The sequence below is a fragment of the Dermochelys coriacea genome, chromosome 7 (genome assembly GCF_009764565.3).
Source record: "Dermochelys coriacea isolate rDerCor1 chromosome 7, rDerCor1.pri.v4, whole genome shotgun sequence".
Classification (NCBI taxonomy): Eukaryota; Metazoa; Chordata; order Testudines; family Dermochelyidae; genus Dermochelys; species Dermochelys coriacea.
The window spans coordinates 94,941,072-94,964,013 of NC_050074.1; the positions used below are offsets into that span (position 1 = coordinate 94,941,072).

The 22,942-nt window shown below is 40.0% G+C and overlaps 1 long non-coding RNA gene across 1 annotated transcript; it reads right to left on the reverse strand.

The window, feature by feature from the left end:
* Positions 1 to 1,706: 1,706 nt before the first annotated feature.
* On the reverse strand, positions 1,707 to 18,954 carry LOC122460984. The gene is made up of 2 exons (XR_006282668.1): positions 18,880 to 18,954; positions 1,707 to 3,188 (listed from the first exon to the last, which is right to left on the reverse strand). It is a non-coding gene; the product is annotated as an uncharacterized LOC122460984 (long non-coding RNA).
* Between the last annotated feature and the right edge of the window lie 3,988 nt (positions 18,955 to 22,942).

Here is a 22,942-nt window from a genome sequence, read left to right on the forward strand (position 1 = left end):
CTGAATGAGCCCAAAGTAAATCTGGAGTAATAGAGTTTGGCCCAGCATCTACTGTTCACTTCATGCCTTGTCTGTTTTCTTGTTGACTGATGGCATTCTGTGCTTTATTAGATATACTGCTTTGTGCATCTAAACAAATTACACTCAAAACTGAGAAACTGATAGGTCATTAATGATATCAAGCCAGGAGAGTAAACAATAGCATTATAGCTTGAAATGATAGAGGAAAAACACATATTTAAAAGATTTGCTAAGAATGGCATTAAATAACTTTGACACTAGAAACACTTATTGGCAATAAAAATTGGTCATCCAACTTGCTTATCTAAAATAAATAACTTCATAATATTTTCAACCAAAACATACCCAATCATGTGTTCAAAAACAGCGACTGTCACCTCCAGTTCTGGAGAGACATATGTCGGCGTAGGTGGCAGTTCAAGAGAACCCCGCAATTCTCAACGCAATGGAGGGCGGTTCGCTGTGAACCCAGAGGCTCGGCTTTCATTTTGTTTTTCAAACACAGAAGTGTTGGCTTCTCCCATGGGGTTTTTTGCAGCCCAGTCACCCTGTGGGGCAGGGCAGCAGATCCTCTTGGTCACCACCATATAGGTGGCGTTCGATGGGCACCGCGAGAAGGTTAAGGATTTGTTGTTCTCGCTGCCCCAGTAACTAGACCAGATTAGGAGAATCAGTAGCGAACCACATCTTTTCCCCCTAAAAGATGTAGACAAGTGAGAGAATCACTGAATCTCAAGAGGAGAGGTGCAACCTCCTTATCCAGCTGGAGCCCCGGCCGCTCAGGAGGAGTCAACCCCCCTCCTCAACGAAGCTGCTTCTTCCTGCCTCAAGAGCCTGACTCCCCCAAGTAGAACACTTGAAGAGAGTCATCGTTACTTCTGCCATATTTAAACTGGTTTCTCCATACTTTTTTTTTTGAAGCAAGACAGTAGCATCTTTATGATTTCAAAGACACTCATTTTTCCTTACCGTGTCATTGCATTCCTGAAGACAGCCTTGAGTTAAAATGCTTCTGTTACCAACAGCATCCATAGCTACTAATAGAGGAGTTATTCCAATGGTTTAGTGGCCAGGAAGTTGAAAGACACTCAGGCAGAAATAAAAATGTCTTGTACGAGGAGGTATGGCTGTATATCAGTGTTTGAAGTTACAGGGGGAGACGCAGCTTGGAGCAAATAGTCAGGTGATAGATCTATTGAGTCTAATTAATCATTGCCACCTCTTTATGCCACCTTGGCTTGTGTAAAGTGGCTGCAAGGCAGATATAAGTACCCTTCAGCAGGCCTCTGCAGCAACCCTGGGTGGGGGATGAGTTGGAGGTGGGGCATGAGGCAGCAAGGCCAGGACAGATCTGCACCCCAGCAATTCTGCACCCCATAAAGACCCCTAAGGACCAGTAAAAGAGAGACACACTTTATGATAGCCTCTGAGGTGCCTAGCCTACTCTGGGAGCCACTCTGGCCCATGTAACCCCTAAATAAGGCACATCCAAGCTTCATTTCCTCTGTCCCTACACCACAGCCAGGACCCATAGTGTTCAGAAAGCTAAGATAAGGACTATACCAGGTGTAGCAAGCAATAAGGCTACATATGCATGTATGAGCTTAACATGCACAGGAAAAGTCATTATTAAGTCTGTCTTTTATAACTAATTTTATAAAATCAATATGTCTCATTAGAGTAACAGCTTAAAATGCTGTTTTATTCGGTAAAATGGGCCTGAGGCATTCCGTGTTTATTGTTTCTTAATTACACGATTAGCAAATTCATTTAACCTACAGGTAAAAGTATGGGTTTTTGTAACTGTGAGTCCTGAAAAAACAATCTGAGATCTGTAAAGCAAGTTTGGTTCTTTTCTGCTTATACACCATAGCCAATAACCTCTGACCCAAAAGAGATCATAAGCATCAATTTCGCCTTAATGAAACCACTCACAAGAATACTTTTTCAGAGATGACCCATAATCTGCAAAGATTTTTGGTTGGCTTTAATTCAATTACATCAGCATAAATCTAGAAAAATTTCCTTTGAAAGTTACACTAATATAACTAAGATCAGAATATGGCCCACTGGCCCGAACACATCTTCAGTATCATAACACCAGGAAAGAATTTGGCCCAAGGTGTCCTTAAAATGCACTACACAAATAAAACATTTCATGCAAAAATCCCTCTTACATCGCTTCAACAATTCTGCATTAAAGACAATTTCCTTAAATCTTTTCTGGAAAGCCACTTGTGTTGCAGTTAAAGGCGTTTCCCACAACATTTCATCTTTGTTGTTTCAGTGTCTGATAGTGTGGGAAGGAAACCAAACAACTTGTGGATATTGCTGCTACCTCTAATTCTACTGATAATACTTGTGGAAACATACACATAAGAATAACTTCCTGAATGAAACAATATTTAGGGCTTATGAAAGCTTTTGCTCTTGTTGCATAGAGGACATATAGTCTTCCACACTTATGGTAGCTTTCAATTGACCTAAGAGAACAGCGCTAAACAGTGTGAATTTGCTCTGTTTAAAAAATAAAGAGTCAGATTAATTTTTTGAGTAGAAAGGACAAACTATCTACACTACAAATTATTTGCTAGCTCCATCTTTCTTGAACCATTTGTACCAAAACAGGAAGTGTTACTCATATTAAATTTCATGTTGTATGATTTTTCTGAAGTTCCAGTTAGTGGTTGGTAGGGTTTTTGTTGGTTTGTTTGTTTTGTTTTTCTTCCTTTTTATTTCATAAACTCTGATATGACTTTTACCTGTAATTTTTTTTTTCCTGGAAGAATTAAACCAACTGAAAATCATCTAAGAGTGACAATGTAAGTCTTTAACTTTCTTGTCCCAAAGTTACAAAGATTTCTTCATGGTCCTTTTGGCTCCAATGATATGATGAAGTCTTGAATAGCTGAAGAGTGCATTTGTTATGGAGCATTGACTGAAAACTGCACGCAAATGGCATAAATTCCATTAAAGTGCTTGGACTTTAGAAGACCCAGCTGTAAGAAAGCAATACCCTAAGCACATGGTGAAGTCAGTTGGTGATAATCACATAAACTTACCTCCTCCTTTAATCGTATATATATTTGCAAGGATGCAACCAGCGTTCACCTCAGTCCTCCAGAAGAAAGGCGGGGGAGTGGATTGGGCCAGAGGAAGTAAATTAGCTAGAACAAAGAAAGGCCAGGTGGTTCCTCTTATTCTCACTCATGCTGGCTGAGTAGGCTTGTCATTTCCTGAGATAGAATTCAGCCCATGATTTCTAAGAAATCATGGGGGGTTGTAACTTTATTAAGCGTATCTTGTCCTTTCTCTATGCACTAACATAAATCATTTTAAGAAATGTGCTTTCTGTGCACTACATTTGTATTGCATGTTTCCTATGGTGTCTGGTTCTGTCCTTGAGCACAGTGTGAAATGCTATAATTATAGTTCCCTTTGACTTCATATTTAAGGATATAGCCACGTAAAACTAGTAACACTGATGTTCTTGATATTGGGCAACAACCACAGCAGCTTCTCTTCCCAAGCCAATGCTAGATGTAATTGTGCTGCTCACACAAACAGAGTCAACTGAATTCAAAACTCAATGGTAGCAAGCTAGATACTTCACTTTCCTAGGTTCCTAGCACACTTTGCTACACGTATAGCTGTTGAACTCAGTTGACCCTGTCCACATCATCAGGACAACTGTTTTCAGCACCGGGTGGAGAAGTGGGTCTGTGTTTGACAGCATGGCAAATTTCAAGTGCCAGCCTTTCCATTGCCCTGCACCTTGTGTGGCAATGTACACCAATGCAATGTGAATATAAATCATTAGAGTTGTATTTAGTAGTATTTTACACTCACTTGCTTTAAATGATTACACAAGCTACAGGTCAACAGACAATTTGACACACCGATTTGGAGGTATTTTATGCATTAGCAAAGGTGCTGCTCTGAGCCTATTTTGGCCTCAGAGTATAAAGCAAGTTGTCTTTTATTCCAAGACAAGCCTGGGACCACATAGTCTGTATTTTATGAGTGAGCACTGGATGCATGCAGCAGAAAGGACTCTGGAAGGGCAGTATGTGGCAATCTTCAATAAAAACAGCAGAGAGAAAAGAAAAATTCAGAAGGTCTTAGCAACTAAAGTGGAAAAGTTAACCTCTTCTGGATTATTAGATTTACCTCAAAATAAGACTAAACAGTCTTGTTTAAATAAATAAAATGATCCTAACGCTGTTTAGTCCATCCTGCTTCCAAGATGCTTTAGAATAGCAAAACTGATTTTAATTTTCGAAGACAACTCTACGACTCTTGCTTTAATTTTCTGGTTGGGAGACTGCTTTGAGTTGTGACAAACTGGGGAGCTCATGTTAGATGGACTGTCTGTGTGACAACATTGAATCTTACTGATACATATACTAAGGGTGGGATTCCCAAAAGCACACAGCGCTAGCCTCTCTCTGCTTTTGATGGGAGTTTTACCATCTAGGCCAGCATTGAGTACTTCTGAAAATCCCACCCTAATGGCCTGATTCTGTCATCTGCTATCTTGGTGTGCTGAGGTGGTTAGAAAAGAGGGTCTCTATATTCTCTGTGCCCTTCCACTTCTCACTAAGGAGATGGAGTAACTAAGATGTCAGCCCACATACCACAAGAGGATGTGGTCTGCTCTCCAGCTCCACAGCTAGTTAACATGCATGCTTTGAGCAGCAATATGTGCTTGCGGAGGAATACGTTGCACCTTTTCAAGTGACCCACAAGGTGTACTGTACTCAACAATGCTCCATTCTCACATGTAGAATCCTTTTTAAGTCAACAGAATTTCTGGAGAACTGGATGCAACTGCCACCATCACTGTTTCCCCCTCACAGTGCTGGTGAGGGCAAACATAAGAGCTGTAATGAATGGGAAGGAGCCTCTTTAACAAGGAAGAGAAGGAAGTACAACCACTGGTTCTAGTCTTGCCTCTTCTATTGAGGTGCTGCAGTATTGCAAGCCCCAAACATTCAAAAATCGGGAGTCAGACCCCCCCACAAACTATAAGATAATTTTTAAAAAATCACATGACTTTTTAGCTAAAGTTTTTATCTGGTCACTAAGCATTTAGGGTGCACTTGGGTCACAATTTCAAGCTTTTCTCTGCAACCATGAAAGCTAGATTTTTTCCCCTTTAATTAAAGATGAGATCCTGCCATATTCAAATGCCTGCAGAGCTGGGGCTGTGAAGAAAACATCAAATATTACAAGGCATGTTACCATTGCAAGAGGAGGCAACAATGCTACTTCATGATCTCGATAAGTCACTTAACATCCCTGTGCCTCTTGTTCCCCTCTCAGCTGAGCCACTAGCCTCACTGAGACCTGTGCTTTCATAGCAGCCTGGCAAGCTACCACTGCTGAGCCAATGAGCTCACAAAGATCTTTACCTAGGTACCTTGCAAGAGGTGCTGAGTGAAAGATCTCACAGTAGTCAACACCTTTACATAAACTCAGCAAGTGAGACATGCTGATCCAGTGACCTCAGAGGCCTTCAAACTAGAGGTACTGAGCCAGTAACATGACAGAGGTCTGAGCCTTGATGTCAGCCCAACAAACAGCAGCTGCTGAGCCATTAATCTTCACCAAGACCACTGCATTGGCTTCAGCCCAGCAGGCTAGAAGAGCTGAGACACCTTTCCCTTGATAACAGCCCAGCAAAATAGAGGTGATAAGCTAGTAACCGCACTGAGGCCTTCAAAATGGGATCTGCCCAGCCTAGAGTTGCCAAGTTGCTATTAAAATAAGGAAAAGACTCAGAGTGAAACTCCCACCTCACTGCTAAAAGCAGAGAGAGGTTCCCCCTCTTATGAGACTGGGGAACCTTAGCTCCCCTCTGGGGGCAGTGTGCCTCTCCTGGTGTCTGCACTGACTGGTTAAATGAATTTTCACCCTCCAGGATGAAAAGGATTTGCCTTTTCCCTGGAGAAAGGTGATTCAGTCACCTCCACAACACTATTAGAACTTAACATAAGAACATAAGAACTGCCATACTGGGTCAGACCAATGGTCCATCTAGCCCAGTATCCTGTCTTCCAACAGTGGCCAAAGCCAGGTGCTTCAGAGGAAATGAATAGAACAGAGCAATTTAACCAGCGATCCATCCAGTCCCAGGTTCTGGCAGCCAGTTTAGAGACACTCAGAGCATATTGGCTAATAGCCATTGATGAATCTATCCTTAATCATTTTCCCAACACCTGTCATAATTTTATAGACCTCAACCATATCCCCCGATCTGTCTCCTTTCTAAGCAGAACAGTCCCAGTCTTTTTAAACTCTCCTTATATGGAAGCTGTTCCAGACTCCTAATCTTTTCTGTTGCCCTTCTCTGTACTTTTTCCAATTAAAGTATATCTTTTTTTTTTATGGGACCACCAAACTCCATGCAATATTCCAGATGTGGGCATACCATGGATTTATATAGTGGTATTATGGTATTTTCTGTCTTATTTCCTATCCCTTTTCTAATGGTCCTAACATTGTTAGTTTTTTTGACTGCCACTGCACACTGAGCAGATGTTTACAGAGAACTATCCATGATGACCCCAAGATCTCTTTCTTGAGTGTTGACAGCTAATTTAGACCCCATCATTTTGTATGTAAAGTTGGGATTATGTTTCCCAATGTGCATTACTTTGCACTTATCAACATTGAATTTAATCTGCCATTTTCTTGCCCAGACACCCAGTTTTGTGAGATCCCTTTGTAACTCTTCACAGTCTGCTTTGAACTTAACTATGTTGAGTAGTTTTGTATTATCTGCAAATTTTGCCATCTCACTGTTTACCCCTTTTTCCAGATCATTTATGAATATGTTGAACAGCCCAGACCCTTGGGGGTTCCTGCTATAAACCTCTCTCCACTGGTAAAACTGACCACTTATTCCTAGCCTTTGTTTCCTATCTTTTCACCAGTAACCAATCCATGAGAGGACCTTCCCTCTTATCCCATAACTTCCTCCTTTAGTTAAGAGCCTTTGGAACCTTGTCAAAGTCTATCTGAAAGTCCAAGTGCACTGTATCCACTGTATCCCCCTTATCCACATGTTGCTTGACCCCCTCTCCCCCACAAAGAATTCTAATAAATTGATGAGGCATGATTTCCCTTTACAAATGCCATGTTGACTGTTCCCCAATACATTGTGTTCATCTGTGTCTGATAATTGTGGTCTTTGCTATAGTTTCAATGAATTTTCCTGGTAATCAAGTTAGACTTGCTTGTCTATAATTGCCAGGATCACCTCTGGAGCCTTTTTTAAAAATCAGCCTTACATTAGCTATCCTCCAGTCATCTGGTACAGAGGCTGATTTAAGCGATAGGTTACATACCATACCACTGCCCAACACCAGACTCGTCAGAGCCCTTTCTGGGCATCAAGGGCCAATGCTGCAGAAGAGGACGGCTGGGTGGGCTGAAAGAAGGAGGGAATGGGTGGATCAGGGACATGTTGAGAGGTACATTATTCTCCCACCACCATCACTACCCTGTGGATCTTACCTGGGAAAAGTATGCATTATCTTTTCCACTTTGCCCTCTCTGCGGTTGGCAGCATGTGACAGTAAATGGGTAGTACTGATGTGTTTTATATATTTAATTGTGAATAAGCTGTGATTAGGTTGAAACCTTTCATTTGGTCTTGGAAAATTTAAAAAAAAAAAAAAGTTAAAAAAAAATGGTGTATATCCACTATACCAAATCTCAAAATGATTTCTTTCAGTGCCCTGAGCAGCTGATCGTCTATACTCTTTTATGAAAATGTCAGCATGGGCCAAATTGCTCACTTACTCAGTCCTATTGACTTCAATGGGACTGATTGTGTAAAAGAAGAGAGAAGGACTGGGCCAGATACCTAGTGTGCTTGCTAACGCAGGGGACTAACTGTCCTTGCACTTCTGAAGACAGGCCAAAGTTCAGGTTTGGCTTGAATGATTGCAATTCATTCTGATTAGATAACTGTAAAAATGTCCTAGAGTTTCTAAGTGTACACACATTTGGTATTTCTAGTGCAGTTTCTACACTGGCCTGTTTTCTCAACCAACCCATTGATTATCCAGGACATAGCAAAACTGCCAGTTTCAACAAAGTTCCACAGTAAATCATTCATCCTCTGGTAAAGGTTAGTGACTGAGCACTGGATGTCAGGGTAACATTGGTCCTGTGTTGCATTAGTATTTTCTGTACTAGGTTTGCCTATTCTGATTGTTATTTGTATCTATCTTGATCAAGATGACACAGCTTTATTCTATAAACAGAATCTGATGTAATCAAGAACATCATCACGGCAGAGAGAGAGATCTGAAATCACAGCTGTCTTTTTTTACCCTGAGGCTTCTTTTTTCACTATCCTAAAATCACCTGGCTGTGCTGCAGCTGTTGTAATATTCATATAACATCCCATTCTTTAAAATAACTATAGAGAATGGGGTAAATTAAGGATAGAGAAGCTTTAGCTTTAAATGTCTGTCCTTTGCTGGATTTATGTCAAAGCCTTAGAATTATTCTGACATTGCTGACATTTTATTTATTTATTACTGAAGCCCAGTGCAATGTTTGCATTGTACCTCTTCAGAACCCATCCTGTTAACCAACAAAATTTGACTAAAGTAGCCCAATGTAATCAGATTCTTACATCATATTGCATCAAAACTTAGTGTCCTTATTTTAAAGACAGGGAATGTACCTTTGTGAGCACATCATCCCTTTAGACCCCGGTTTCATCGGCGAATCCATAGTGTATAATAGGCAGGGAAACATGTAGGGGTGCCACAAGTCGGGGAAGCCCAACAATGCAGCTGTTTCACCATAGAAAGCCACAGGATGCCCCAGAGCCAGTGTGGACACATACGCACACACACACACACACACACACACACACAGCATCTCACCGTGGATGGTTATGTGCCTCCATGAACCCCTTAGAGCCACATGGATCTGGAGGGAATCTGTGGGGCTTGGTGGCTGAACCTCCTAGTTCTGTTATGGGGAAAGATGGGTTCAACCCTCTTCCACCAGACAGGAGACTAGGGAAAATAAAAGGAAATGTCCTGGAGTTCTGACACTTATCCACACCCCCATTTCTCTGCTATGGGGGGCTTTGGTAAATTGAAGGAGAAAGGGGGAGATCATTTGGGTTTCCAAGCTAATGCAGGTGAATCTATTAATTATTTGACCCTCATTAGCATCTTTGAGCAGAGGATAAATGTTCCTCTATGTATGTTTATAGAAACATTTCAAAGAATTCCCTAGTGTGTCAGAATCTAGTAAGGAAAATTCTACATAGGGCTACAGCTTGATCAACTTTCTCAAGCAAGCAGTCCTGTTAATGTGAGTGGGATGGAATCAGGATCAGTCCCAGCTAAAAGTCTTGCTTACTTTTTCATGTTTTTATAGAGCAAAGTGGTCTGCTTTCAATGACTGCTGCAGGATCAGCTCCCATTTGAGTAATCTTTTCTCTATTATGAATTTCTTAGTTCCATGCTACAGATGAACATTAACTATTACAGTCACCCTGTTATAGGCCCCTATGCGTATATATAAATTCATGGTCCCTGCCGCTTGGTTAATTTTGTAGGAAACTGGAGAAGAAGAAAAAAGAGAACCGCAAAGCTGAAAAAAACTTTTCAATGAGTTTTTAACTGTTTAATTTAGCTAGACTGTTGATTCACATTCTTCTGAAGGGAGAACTTCATTCCACTGGAGTCTTTCAAAACATCTGCAACAACCTATGTGTTCGCCTGCCTAAGTTGAAACCAGCCTTGTTCCATCCTTAGTCTGCAAAGCCTGAGAAAAACTTTGGTAGGCAACTTGTGACTAATAATTTCTCCAACACTGTAAAAGAACTATAATTTCTTAGAGTAACTGGTTTTTTACTTTGGAGCTCTGCTCTGAGCTCTTTAACCCATTCAGACAGCAGGAGAGAGAAAACCACCTTATACCACAGCAAACACTCTTTGTAGTCAAGTATCTGTGGGTAGCCATGTTAGTCTGTTTCCACCGGACTTTTTGTAGTAGGGCTCATCAGTTAAAGAAATGGGGATTGTAACCTGATGGATCTATCCACTGCTTGGGTATAGAACAGTCAGTTCTGCCAACTCTGTTTTAGCCTTCAAGGCAGGTTTTTCTATTACCTAAACAAAAAAATATGGGAAAGAAACAAAAGTGATAATCCTGGTGTGTGTTTGTGGACTGGTAGTGCAGGGCCCTCAGTTCCACAGTAGCTCAAGTTTACAGTCCTCCCTTAGCTTCAGGTTGGGCAGGCTCACCAGCCAGGAAAGCATTTATCTCCCCTGACCCTCCTTCTCTTAAAGAGCTGGGTCCACACTTATATCTTCTAGCTGGGACTCAGAACTAATCATTAGCTTCTGCCTAGCTGGATCTACTGATTCCTATGCCTCCCTACTGGGCTTCATAGGCCAGGGCTTGCTGCTCCCTGGCTCCATAGGCCCTTAAAGGGGCAGACTGCCTTGCTACAGGGATGAGCACTGGTTCTCTACATTCGGATTGGTTTCAACAATGCATATGGATTTCCAGTGTTATGTAGTAATATTATATTAGTGTTATTTGTATTATGGGAGCACCACTAATTTATCAGAGCCCCTCCATCTAAGCCAGGGGTTCTCAAACTGGGGGTCAGGACTCCTCAGGAGGTCACGAGGTTGTGACCTGGAAGGGTCACGAGCTGTCAGCCTCCACCTCAAACCCCACTTCACCTCCAGCATTTATAAGAGTGTTAAATATATTAAAAAGTATTTGTAATTGATAAGGGGTGGGGGGGTCGCACTTAGAGGCTTGCTGTGTGAAAGGGTCACCACTACAAAAGTTTGAGAATCACTGATATAAGCCATTGTACAAATGCATAAAAAGACAGTCCTTGTCCCACCGTGCTTTCAGTCTAGCAACTAGTTTCCTTCCTTCGTTCCTTTGCAACATTAAAACCTCCACAAAGCATAGAGAATCTGATAAAAAAAATGACAGACCCAGCTAGAGCTGTGAAACCATAAAATACCAGTCTACTGCTTCCTTTAAAGATTAATGGGCTGGAGCACATTCCTCCACCCAGTAGACTTCATACACTATGCTTCTAATGCACTGCAACAACCGTTTGAGCTACTTATTTGAGTCAGTTTTGCAATAAATCCAAAGAAAAACAGACTGAAATGTTCATATTTTCTGTATTAGTCATTTATTAACCCTAGTAATTGTGTCTGAGCAGGTTTGTGTTGTTTTCCTGATTATGATCATGGTTTCAGTCTTGCATAGCTGAAAAACATGCATACACATTGTCTTTGTGTTGATTATATAGTAGATTTAAATAACAAAGCATTAGGAATTGGTCACTTTTTCCTAAAGTTTCACAAGACTTATTTTTTAAATGTCATTCTGATGCAATATTACTTATTTAATTCTGGAGTGACATTTTTAGGTACAAGTTTATTTGTCTTTCATTAACCACACAAAATGAACAAAAGAAGCGTTCAATGTATCCATAATTAATGCATTAAAGTACTTTCAATCTAGGCAGTGAAGAGACTGGTGATTTTTTTGATGTTCAAATAGGAATAAGTGTAGTAAAAATGTATTAATCCAAAAATTCTGCAAGAAAAAAAAATCAAAATACAGATGTACCACAGTTACAATCTTATGTACATGTACCTAGCTACACTAGTTTAGGATTAATTTTTCTTTAGCTAACTCAAGACATTTAGTTGGAACCTATTGCAAATAAGTTGATTACATTAGAACAATTTTGTGTAACATGCTTTAGACTAAAAACATACTGAACAAATTAATCAAAAGAGTTTTGATGGTCACTTGTTAATGTGTTTTAACAGTCACATAACCAAGAAACGTAACTACCAATTGTTGATTTTGGGTAACCATACACAACTATATTGGTTAAATTGATAAGACAGTAAAAGAGAAAGTTTACTGTGTCTCTGCAAGTCCTCTTATGGGCTTCTACAGGAGGAACCTGAGCTCCATGAGCCAGATTTTTAAAGGTACTAAAACTGCAGATAGGTGCCTAATAGAATTTTCAAAGCATCAGGGTGAGTCATGATTGCAGTAGCAGTTTAGCACATAAGCAGTTTTGAAAATCCCACTAGGCACCCATCTGCAACTTTAGGTGCCTAAATACCTTTAAAAATCTTGCCCGGAATGACTACTATGGTAGCTTAGTGACCAAATTCAGTACTTTTAAAAATCCAAATCACTATATTAATGCAACATTATGGGTAAGATTTTACATGCACAAAGCCAAGAATATTCAAAATGATGAGCCCAAAATCACTGAGTTTGGCTGCGTTGTACTGAGGTTAGGACCTGAGATATGGCAAAGGTAGTAGTTCAACTTATACTAGCTGGCAGTGGTCCCAAGGGACTCAAGGATATGAACTGGGGGAATGGGTTATATGTTGCAAGATTGCTTTTGTGTATGGCAATTTCCTCTGCCCCACCCATGAGGAATTCCCACACAATTACAATTACAATTACACACACACACATACAATTCAGTTCCTCCCATGCAAGAAATTACTATGACTGCTAGAGCAATGATGTACGTGATGATCATGAATTGGAGTGCAGTTGGGAGGGGAGATGGTTCATGAGATGCTCTCTTTATTACAAGTTAACTCATGCTATAAAAAGGTTTAAGAATCCCTGCTGTAGATCCTTCTCCAATTGAAGTCAGTGAAAACACTTTAACTTAAATGGACTCAGGATTGGACCCTCAGTCCAGAGTAGGTTCCTATCAATTGCAGTGGAAGTTTTGCCCGGCTATACCCTATGAAGTTGAGAGTGACCTCAACTTGCATTAAAGTGAATAAGAGTTAAGTGTGCTCAGAACCTCAAAGGGTCTGGGCTCTTGTCTTTTAATATGGTTATTACTGTTGATGAAGGAAATATAATGTAGAATTTCCTGACAGCAGAAAATTTGGCCCAGTGATTGGGGGCAGAGGAAATGCCAAAAAGAATATCTCCTGCTCTTAAGATGGCATCCAGGGGGCACAATAGTCCCAGCAACATTTCTGCAAGGCCAGGAGGCTTGTGCTTTCAAGTTTCCCATGCCTTGTAATATGCCATGCAATCTGAAGTATGAAATGTAAATCTACAGCCCAGGATCCCAAGACAAAGGGCTCCCAGACCTGCTGGACGCTTTGTAGTGTTATCTGAAAGGTGTGTGTGTTGGGGGAGGGGAGGTACTCAGGGAAAAGATGGCTTGCTAGCATGCTAGAAGCTTTATAAAGGTGTTTAAAAATGGATTTAAAATGTTGCATCCTTTAAAAATTAAACCTCTGTTAAACAACATCAAAGGTTTTTCAAAATAGTTTTCCCTCCACATTCCATTTGTACTTGCACTGCCATCATAGTGTATGTCAAATCTTGAAAAATATTCCACTGGGTCTGACTGAGTCTAGCTTTTTCACATCCCAGTACTGAGTCAAGTGTTTGATACAATTTAAAAATGGATTTTTTAAACAGCTCCACTGATATCCTTGTGAACATGAAGCATCTTCCTATGGGAAACACCGGGAGAAATAATAGAAATCAGAACTATTGGTATGAGTAATACTAGCAGATTTGGGTCCAGCATCATCAGCATCAATCTATCACATTGTCCAACACAACACGGTATCAGTAGAACATTTCTCCTTCTCTCACAGCGTAGAAAAAGATCCATCTCACACAGTAGACCATATATTCATAGATTAATATATTTTAAAGCCAGAAGAGCTGACCTCTTGCATAACACTAGCCACAAAATTCCCCTCTATAACTAGGCTTGGCAGAATTTAATGTTTTATATAATTTTGACAGATATCAATTTTTTAAGCTTTTTTTGTTTTTGTCCATTTACATTTTCACAGTTGTGGGAAATTATGAGGGGGACAGACAGTAATTATTGAACAACAGTAGGCATTGAGGTTCAAAAATCTAAAGTTTTGTAACACTTAAATCAAATTGTCGACATCACAAGTAAAAATATACAAAGTAAATATCCTTAAATCAAACTCTAGTAAATTCTTCAACAGCATTTTTCTTACTTTGTCTATCTATACATTTTGATTATTTATCAATGAAGATATTTTTTCATTGGGGGTGTGTGAATGCATGCCTTGTGGAATTGACTTTACTGACATTTACCAATAAAAATCTAACCTTTTCAAGGCTTTATTCAACTATGCAGTTTTGAAGGAAAGTGTATATTTTTTTTCTGCTTCCCTAATGAAAACTTACCACAAGAGATTCCTCCCTGTTTCCAAATGCACAGAAAAGTCAGTTCACAATGAGGTTTTTGGAGAAAGTTATGAGATTTTGAAAACAGGGGTTTAGTGCTGACATTGAGCTGTAACTTTAAACACAGCTTTGGCTACTTTGTAAGCCATAATACAGTATTAACATTTTTTTGGCCACTCAATTAAAAGTAACTTGGTCAATTTAAGCTATTTTTGGACCAACAAAATCTTATTTTTGGTCTGAAACTTGTCTACCATGTTACAACCAACAGGGCATTAAAATTGATGAGTTATAAATGATGAAAACCAAGATTTATAAGGAAATGGCAACTGACCCTTCATTAGCTTCATATAGTGCTACAAGCAGCAGCAATAATGGCATAAATGGATGGCTAATCAGCTTTCTGTCTGGGAGTGACAAAATCATGTCAAATGAGGCATTAAACCCCCTCGTTTTGAAAACTCTGATAAATACTGGCTAATTTACTGACATAAAAAACATAAGGTCAAATATTTAGTTTTGCATTAAATCTATATCCAACATTAGAACATTTCCTCTTGATTAAAAAGGCTAAAATGTAGACATTATTTTATGCTCCAGTTCCCACATCTAATGCTCAACATTCAGAGCCATTTCTGACATTACAAATGCATCAGCAAACATGCAAAAATAAGGGGGAGGGGACAGGAGCAAGATCTATATGCTTAATTCATATTTCTCCATTTGCAGTGGCTGCTAATATGTTATTGCAGAGACTATTTGCAGACACTTACCCTGCCAGTGAACAGTTAACTTCCCTGATTGCTTAGATAAATAGTCTTCTAGAGCTACAGTTAGGCATCATAAGAAAGCACATCAGCAATTTAATTTATCAGTAAGAGTTAAAAGGTGATATACTAATAGAATCACAGCTGATATTGGCAGAAGCATCATCCAACATGGTTGTTAAATAGCTTAATAATTGTAAGTAATCATATGAAAAAGATTCATTTTTAAAGTTATCCATTATGGAATAAGATATTTACCTAATAAGTGAGGCGGTTATGCTGCAATATTACAACATACTTTTCTAGGTGTTCCCAGCGCTATATATTGATTTTCATAAGTGTGAGGAAATTGCACTTTTAGCATTAACAGAATTGTGGAGTAGGTTGTTTCTGATTCTGATTCAGATTATTCATTTAGAAACAGAGTGCGAGATAAATCTCTGGAAATATCACCAAAGAATCCTTTTCTTAAAAGATACAGAAAAATGCATATCTTTATTTAATGCTGGGAAAAGCAGAGATCCCAGGATTTTTGGTCCTTGAGTTCTCAACCTTCTCTAGCTCTAGCTCTCGCTCTCCATCCCCTCCCCTTCTTTTTTCACTGAGCTGGAGGAAAGAGGAGGATAATGGCTATTTCTATAACTGCTGTTTTTTCACATTGCTAGCCCAGTATGAAAATCATTGTGACTAGTGTACGTGCATCAGTCTTAAAGGACATTGAGCCTTCTCACTAAAACTGGTGTGACGCTGACTTCAATTGAGTTATTCCTGAATTACATAAATGTAAGTGAGAAAAGAATCAGACCCACTGATCTGAGTTTTCCCAGCTACCAATGGGGCATGATTGGCAATAGGTACAAGCCTGATCCCAAGTGCAATTTCCAATCGTGTCACCACAATTTTGCATGCCTTTGGGCACTCCAAATTGCACTGCTGCAATGTGCTCCCTAGGAACTACTTCTGAAGCTCCATCAAGCCCAGAATGCAACTGCCAGTTACTGAGCAAAGCCAGACATACATAGCATATTATAGCTGTCTCTGAAGAATATACTATCTTTTTATTTGTTTTTAAGTACAATACAAGGTGCAGCTCATTTGGATTGTGTCTATCTAAGGGCCCTATCCTGCAAGGTCCTATGTGCCCTTTCTTCCCTCTTTGGCCGAAAGTGACCATTTCCCTCCTATGTGTTACCATGGTGGCTGAGAAATTCGTCTAATAGTTCTAAAATCTGAACTCCTGTCCCCATGACTCTGGAATTCAACTCCCAAATGGCTATTAGCCAAGATGGTCAGGGACGCAACCCTAATGTCTGTGTGTCCCTAAACCTCTGACTGCTACAGTGGGACTGGACCACAGGGGATGGATCACTGGATAAATTGTCCTGTTCTGTTCACTCCCTCTGAAGCATCTGGCACCAGCCACTGTAAGAAGACAGGATACTGGGCTAGATGGACCATTGGTCTGACCTAGTATGGCCATTCTTATGTTCTTAGTTAATCTAACAGAGCCCATATTTGCTAACTCCCAGGCCACGGAATATTAAGAAATATAAAGGGTTACTGTTTAGGGAAGGAAAGTGTCTAGGTTGACAGATGTCAGCATGTTAAGTTTGTTATCCTGTAGATCTATATTTTGCACACACTCAGAATATAGAATGGATGCAGTTTTAGAACTCTCCGAATAAAGATTTGAATTGTCACAGTTGTACCATATGGAAATATGGAAAAACACACACACACACAAAAGGGAAACAAAACTAGAGAGTGGAAAATATGGACCTCTTTACCATTTAAAATTTAATATTTTGTATATTCAGAAGAACTACGCTGATTTTTTTATATTGTTTTCAGCAAGTGACTCTCCTAAGTACATAACCATGTAACAGCATATGTCCTTCAGAGATCTAGAGATATTTGACACTTAACATAGTTGTATGAGCTTTGATGACAGCCAGATACTTTAAAAGGTATTTACCAACAGCAGAGAGAAAGCGGTCTCAGTGCCTCTAATGTGCAGTGCTGTAAGTGGGAGGGTGCTGCACCCTATGATAACAAATGCAACAAGGTAAGCTCTTCTACCACTCACTCCCTTGCCTGGTAGTTGTTTTTATTCAGTTTCCTCAATATCGTCTCACAAAACCCCAGAAACCTTAAGCAGGGCCATACTTCAAAACAGTTCAACATATACTTGGCCATAGACTCTCTCCTGAGCTGACTTTTCCCAGAACATCTCCTTGTAAGACTTATTTTCTTACAGCCTAGCTCTCCCTTCACAGTAGAACTATCAGCCCTCTTATCTCTGCCGCTGAAATGGATTTACAGCCTCCTTGTTATACTAGGAAAGTATCCTTTGTTGACAATAGCTATCAGCAATAGGTCCCCCTGAATCAATGATGAAAAGGGATTAACTATTTAAAAAGACACAAACAATTTCTGCATCATTCCAGAATATGATGGAAGGCTCGATCATGCTTTCTGTACCAGTGCTGCAAATGTTGTGTCCCATTTATATTAGCAGCTAAACTGTTTTCAACACCAAATTGGCAGGACAGGTTGGTGACAGTATGATTGCCATCAGAATGAGATCAGCCAAAGTGAGTCAGGAGAGTAACTCTACATATCTGTACAGCTCTTACAATTTCTGCCCACTTGCAGAAGTAGAAACAAGGTGTTGCAGGATTGAGACATTCCCTTCCTCACCCCAAAAATGGGAATGCTCTGTCCAAATAGAAAGAAAAATGTTGCTTTTCTAATCAACTGTGGGGGAAATATTAAATCACTATTGTCTGGTTGCTCACGGAAGTGATTCTCAACTTTTACCAGATCATGACCCGATGTAACAACAGAAAAAAGTTTGGGTACCCTCCCAACCTCCACCAGCTAACCATAAAGAAAGGGGGAATGGTCTGGATTTGCTATTGATCTCCTGGTGTTGTGACCTCCATGTTTACAAAATATGGCTCAGGTTCTTTCACTTCTGCAGCCTGAAAGGCTGTGGTTTCTTCTGTTGGAATCACCACTTACCAAACAAAGGATCAGTTTCATCGTTCAGAATCTCTACATTCTAAGAGGAGGGAATTATTTAATATCCAAAGAAAGAAACTATGGATAAGGTCGCAGATAACTAGCTTTGTGGTAATAAAATCATAAGGGAGGATTTAAAAACAATCTGAGTTTGGAAAATAATTTACCCTATGAAAGAAGGAGATAGGGAAAATCCAATATAGGTAGAGAGAGCATTTTCTAGTGACTGAAGAACACCATACTCTTGGAACAAGAAAGCCCTCACACCTGTTACGGAAGGGAAACCTGAATTTCCCTCATACTTTGGAGAGATTTTTCAAAAACTGTTCATCTTTATGTCAAGGGAAACTTTTGATACTGAGCTCTATGTCATCTTCACATAAAATTGCAAGCTGACATCACTGCATGTCCCTATGCAAAATTAATTTACAGATCTGACATTTTTAGAAAGTTTTCTAAAATGGTGTGCCTTGTTATCTGTTAAAGACCAGCTGAACTCAAAAGGTGAGATGTTCAAAGGAGTTAGGTGACCAATTCCAATTGAATTTCAAGTTGGATCTGGGGACTCAGATTACTTTGAAAATCCCAACCAAAACACTTGGAGCCCGATTCTGCTCACACCAATTTTATGCTAGTGTAACTCCATGGAAGTGAATGGAGCTACTCCTGATTTACATTCGTGTAAGTGAGAGCAGAATCAGGTCCCTGATATCTTTGAGTTCTCAAAATACTCCTGGCTAATCTGGTAACCCAGCCTGCCGAACTCTGAAAACATACCGTTTAGATGCTGGCTCCAACTATTTACCCAAAAATGGCTCTCTGAAGCTAACCAAGGTGTTGATTTTCTGTCAGCATTGAACATGACTGTAACCGCAGGAAGCGGGGAGAAACATATAACACTGGTGGAAGAAAAGGTCCATTTTCTCCTGCTTTGAAGCAGCTGCCTCTGTCAGCACATATAATTACTTTGCATGTTTCCAAAAAAATTATCTTTTGCAGCCTTACGTTTCTTTAACGCTACTCGCCTTAACTACCTTGTTTGGCAGCCTGTTCTTTCCACTGCTAGCCCATCATGAGAAAAAAAAATACTTCCCAATCTATCTATCCTTTCATTGAATTCATGATCTCGTGATGTGTCTTTACACTAAGCAGCGAACAAGTCTTTAGGTAGATCCGTTTACGAGGACATCAAACCACGTTCAGATCACATGGCGATTGCTTCTCTAAAGATAAGCAAATTCAGCTAAAATTCCATCACTGGAGAAGGGGGGAAACTCATTTCCACACATAAACCGGGTACCCAGTCTCTGCACTCTCTCTAATAACTGAATGCTTTTTACAGGAAACATTAAAAGAAAATAGGCTGGGTGCTCGGTGGATTTTGAATCAGGGTAGGAGCCAGGAACTCCTGAGTTCTAAACGAGGCTCTGATATTAACCTGTTAAGTTAAGTAAATCAAAATCTGAGGTAGGTGTTATATATGGTCTTGCACAATTACTCCCGAATTAATAAAACCACATGTTGTATTAGGCTTCCTTGCCATTAGAGATTTCTGTTACCCTGGGGATCACTACTGCCCTGCACCTTCATATTGTCTTCATAACCTGTCACATATTGTTATAATAGGTCTCGGGCTGTTTATTGTCTCCTCCATTTTGGGTACCAAAGCTGCATGAATTGATTTTTATTCTTCCAAAGCAACAGATATATTCTGTACTGTATCGTTGGCAGTTGTTGTTTAGCTATATATTTGAAACAACTCCACCATATTTTCTGCTTACATTTATTGCAAGGGAAAAAATACAGAAAATAGTAACTTTTCCCCTACCCAGCTTTTACTACTCTATACACTAATTGTGCATATATAATCAAGTCCTAAAATTAAAAGATACATAAACTCAATAGTTGAAATTTTATAGCACTTTTGTCTTTAAATACCTGATATCTCTCACATAGAGAAAGCTAATTCGGATGCTAAAAATATCATTGTTTACACTTGTTCATCACCATTAGCAAGATGATTTTCCTAATGCCTTAGGCAATATAGTAACAAGGTGCAGTTGTTTCAATCAGAATGGTATGTTAGTGATTTTTAAGGACTTAATGAGATCAAGTAATTGACTAGTGAAGCTAAAATTTTTACCTTCAATTAAACAATCAACAGCTCCGTACATCAACATAATCGTTTTACCCCCTCCACCTACCTACTATCAGATCAATATGTGGGCAGCTGTTGTCTAAGAAACCACTTCCACTGTGCTTCTAAACCAGCACTCAGGATCCATTTTAAAGCATTTATTCAATTAGTCTGGTGTAATTTGCAAATAATGGAAAGTATGCAGTAATGCAGATGCCATAAGCAACTAAGGAAAAATAAAACCTTGCTTCACTACGTTTAACATCACTATTTATCCTATAATTGCATTTGTCTTGGCGCAATTGACATATAATTTTAATACTTTACATTTTAAAATATAGTTGGGTTTGCGGTTGTAGAAATATTGATTACATGTATAGGAAATAAGATCAGTCAAGACTGTGCTAATGAATCATGCAATTTATAAAGGGTCTGTACAGCGGAAGACAAAATACTATTCAAATAAATTGCAGAAAAACAGTGTAGTTAGTCAACAACCAATTTAAATTAGGCTACATTATTATGTAGTAATCTCACTTTGGAGGGTGCAGTAGTGACCTAAAGCATCCATTTGTTGAAGCAAAGGGAGCCATTACTATTTCTAAATAAACAAACTTGTATCTAAACATTTCTATATTGATATATACTAAATTCAAAAGAGTTCTAATCTCACTGCAGAAGGAGGTGTTAGGTGCATGAATCCCCTGTGTATCAAGCAAAATTGTTTCCAAAGTCTGTAGATGAAGAAAATTGGTGGCTTTTTTATTTTTTAGCAAATTAGCCAGTTTGTGGCTAAAAGAACATTGCAAATTGCAAAGTAAAGTTGGAATCTGAAAGTTAAACTGAAGTCTGTCCCTTTTGTACTGTCCCACTGTATTCCTTTAGTTACCCTTTGCTTCTCTCTTGGGCCTGATTTTTATCTCATACAGGTGAGAATCAAGAGTAAAGGCAATGCAATTATAGTAAACTCGGCACTTCAGTGTACAAATGACATCAGTCTCAGGCCCAAACAGGTGTAACCTAGGGAAGAATGTGAAGAAATTGGTGCTGCACAGGGCCCAATTTATGAAATGCATAATGTGGTCCTGCCACTGGAATGTGATTAACAATTCTGCTGCCTACACAATAAAAGTAAGAATAGAATCCAATTCCCTCACCCATAGATCTGTTGCCTGTGCAGGGGAAACAGGTGTAAAGAATAATAGAAATCTAAGTATCTCCTACATAATCATACATGAGTGCTAAGAGCACTGCCTATCAGGCTGACCAGTATTTTGATTGTTTCCTTGTGCTCCATGTTATACATCATTTGCAAAACTGGCTAAAATCTAGGGTTCCCTTAGCTCTGCAGACAGGGTTTGAGAGAGAACGATTTGACTAGCAAGATAAGGTCCATTGAGAAGAGTTGGCAGAGCTGCTGTGATTCCTGATATGAGAGCATAGGCCTTGCTGCTGGGGCAGTTTTACATTCCCCGGACTAGATTTTGCCACCATCTTTACTGACAGCCAGCAATCCCTTACCTCGCAGATAGTCCCATTGGTTTCAGTGGGGCCATTGGTAAAGGAAGGTACCAGTGTTGGTAAGAGTGGCAGAACCTGACACTGTGTCTTTCCTTTAGCTGTTGCGATGTTTGGGTTGTGCCTGTGTGTTGTCTTTTAAGGTATGGGAGGGAGGGAGCTGTGAACAATGTACTGGGTATTTGTAGGTTTCAGAGTAGCAGCCGTGTTAGTCTGTATCCGCAAAAAGAAAAGGAGGACTTGTGGCACCTTAGAGACTAACACATTTATTTCATTTTCTCTGTGTATATAATAAAATCCCCCTACTGTATTTTCCACTGCATGCATCCGATGAAGTGAGCTGTAGCTCAGGAAAGCTTATGCTCAAATAAATGTGTTAGTCTCTAAGGTGCCACAAGTACTCCTGTACTTTTTGGGTATTTGTAGGAATTGTGACCTTGATAAAGCATTTGACCCAAGTGACTAGTGATCTGAGGTGCCTCAATTCTTTGATGCCCAGCTAGATTAACCATCATGAGACTGATTTTCAGAAAGTGCTGTCCAACCACCCACCCCCTATTAAACAGACTTCAATAAGATGTCCGGACCTGCGCGGCCTAAAATGTAAGCACCAATCTAGGGTGAATGCAGGCTGAATCCTTCTTAAAGACTTCGATGAAGTCTGACTTCATAACTTCTTAGGGCGGAAAACGGCTTCGGTCTCATTTCAAAGCGCCGGAGTCTGCCACCCTTTCTCTCGGTGAGTAATCTTGTCTTCAGTGGGATGGCTCACAGGCTAGCGAAAGGTGCTACCCAGTAAGGGTGGTCAGATCAGGCCCAAAGAGAGCATCTGTCCCGTTGCTCCAGGGTAATATTATAAAGTGTCTTTCACTCCTGTTAGAACATTTATAAGGTTTCTTTCTATTGATGTTTGTCCGGACAGAGGAGTCCTTCCCATACCTATTATTTGCTGCGGTGCGCGACTTGGCCAATGCCGAATAACCGAGCTGGGCTCAGAAGTGCTCTGTGCCCCCAGTACTTCTCCTCCCCGCAGTACAAGGAGCCCGCACAGCGGCCGCTCACTGTTGCGGCTTCAATTTCAGCTTCCTTGCAACCGATTCCGTCTACCTGCCGGGTGTGGCTGTGGCCAGTAGAGTAACAAGTTCACGGTTCTTCCTCCAAATCGTTCTAACGGTGCTTTGTATGAAGCCCAGGTCACTTCCGCCCTACAGCA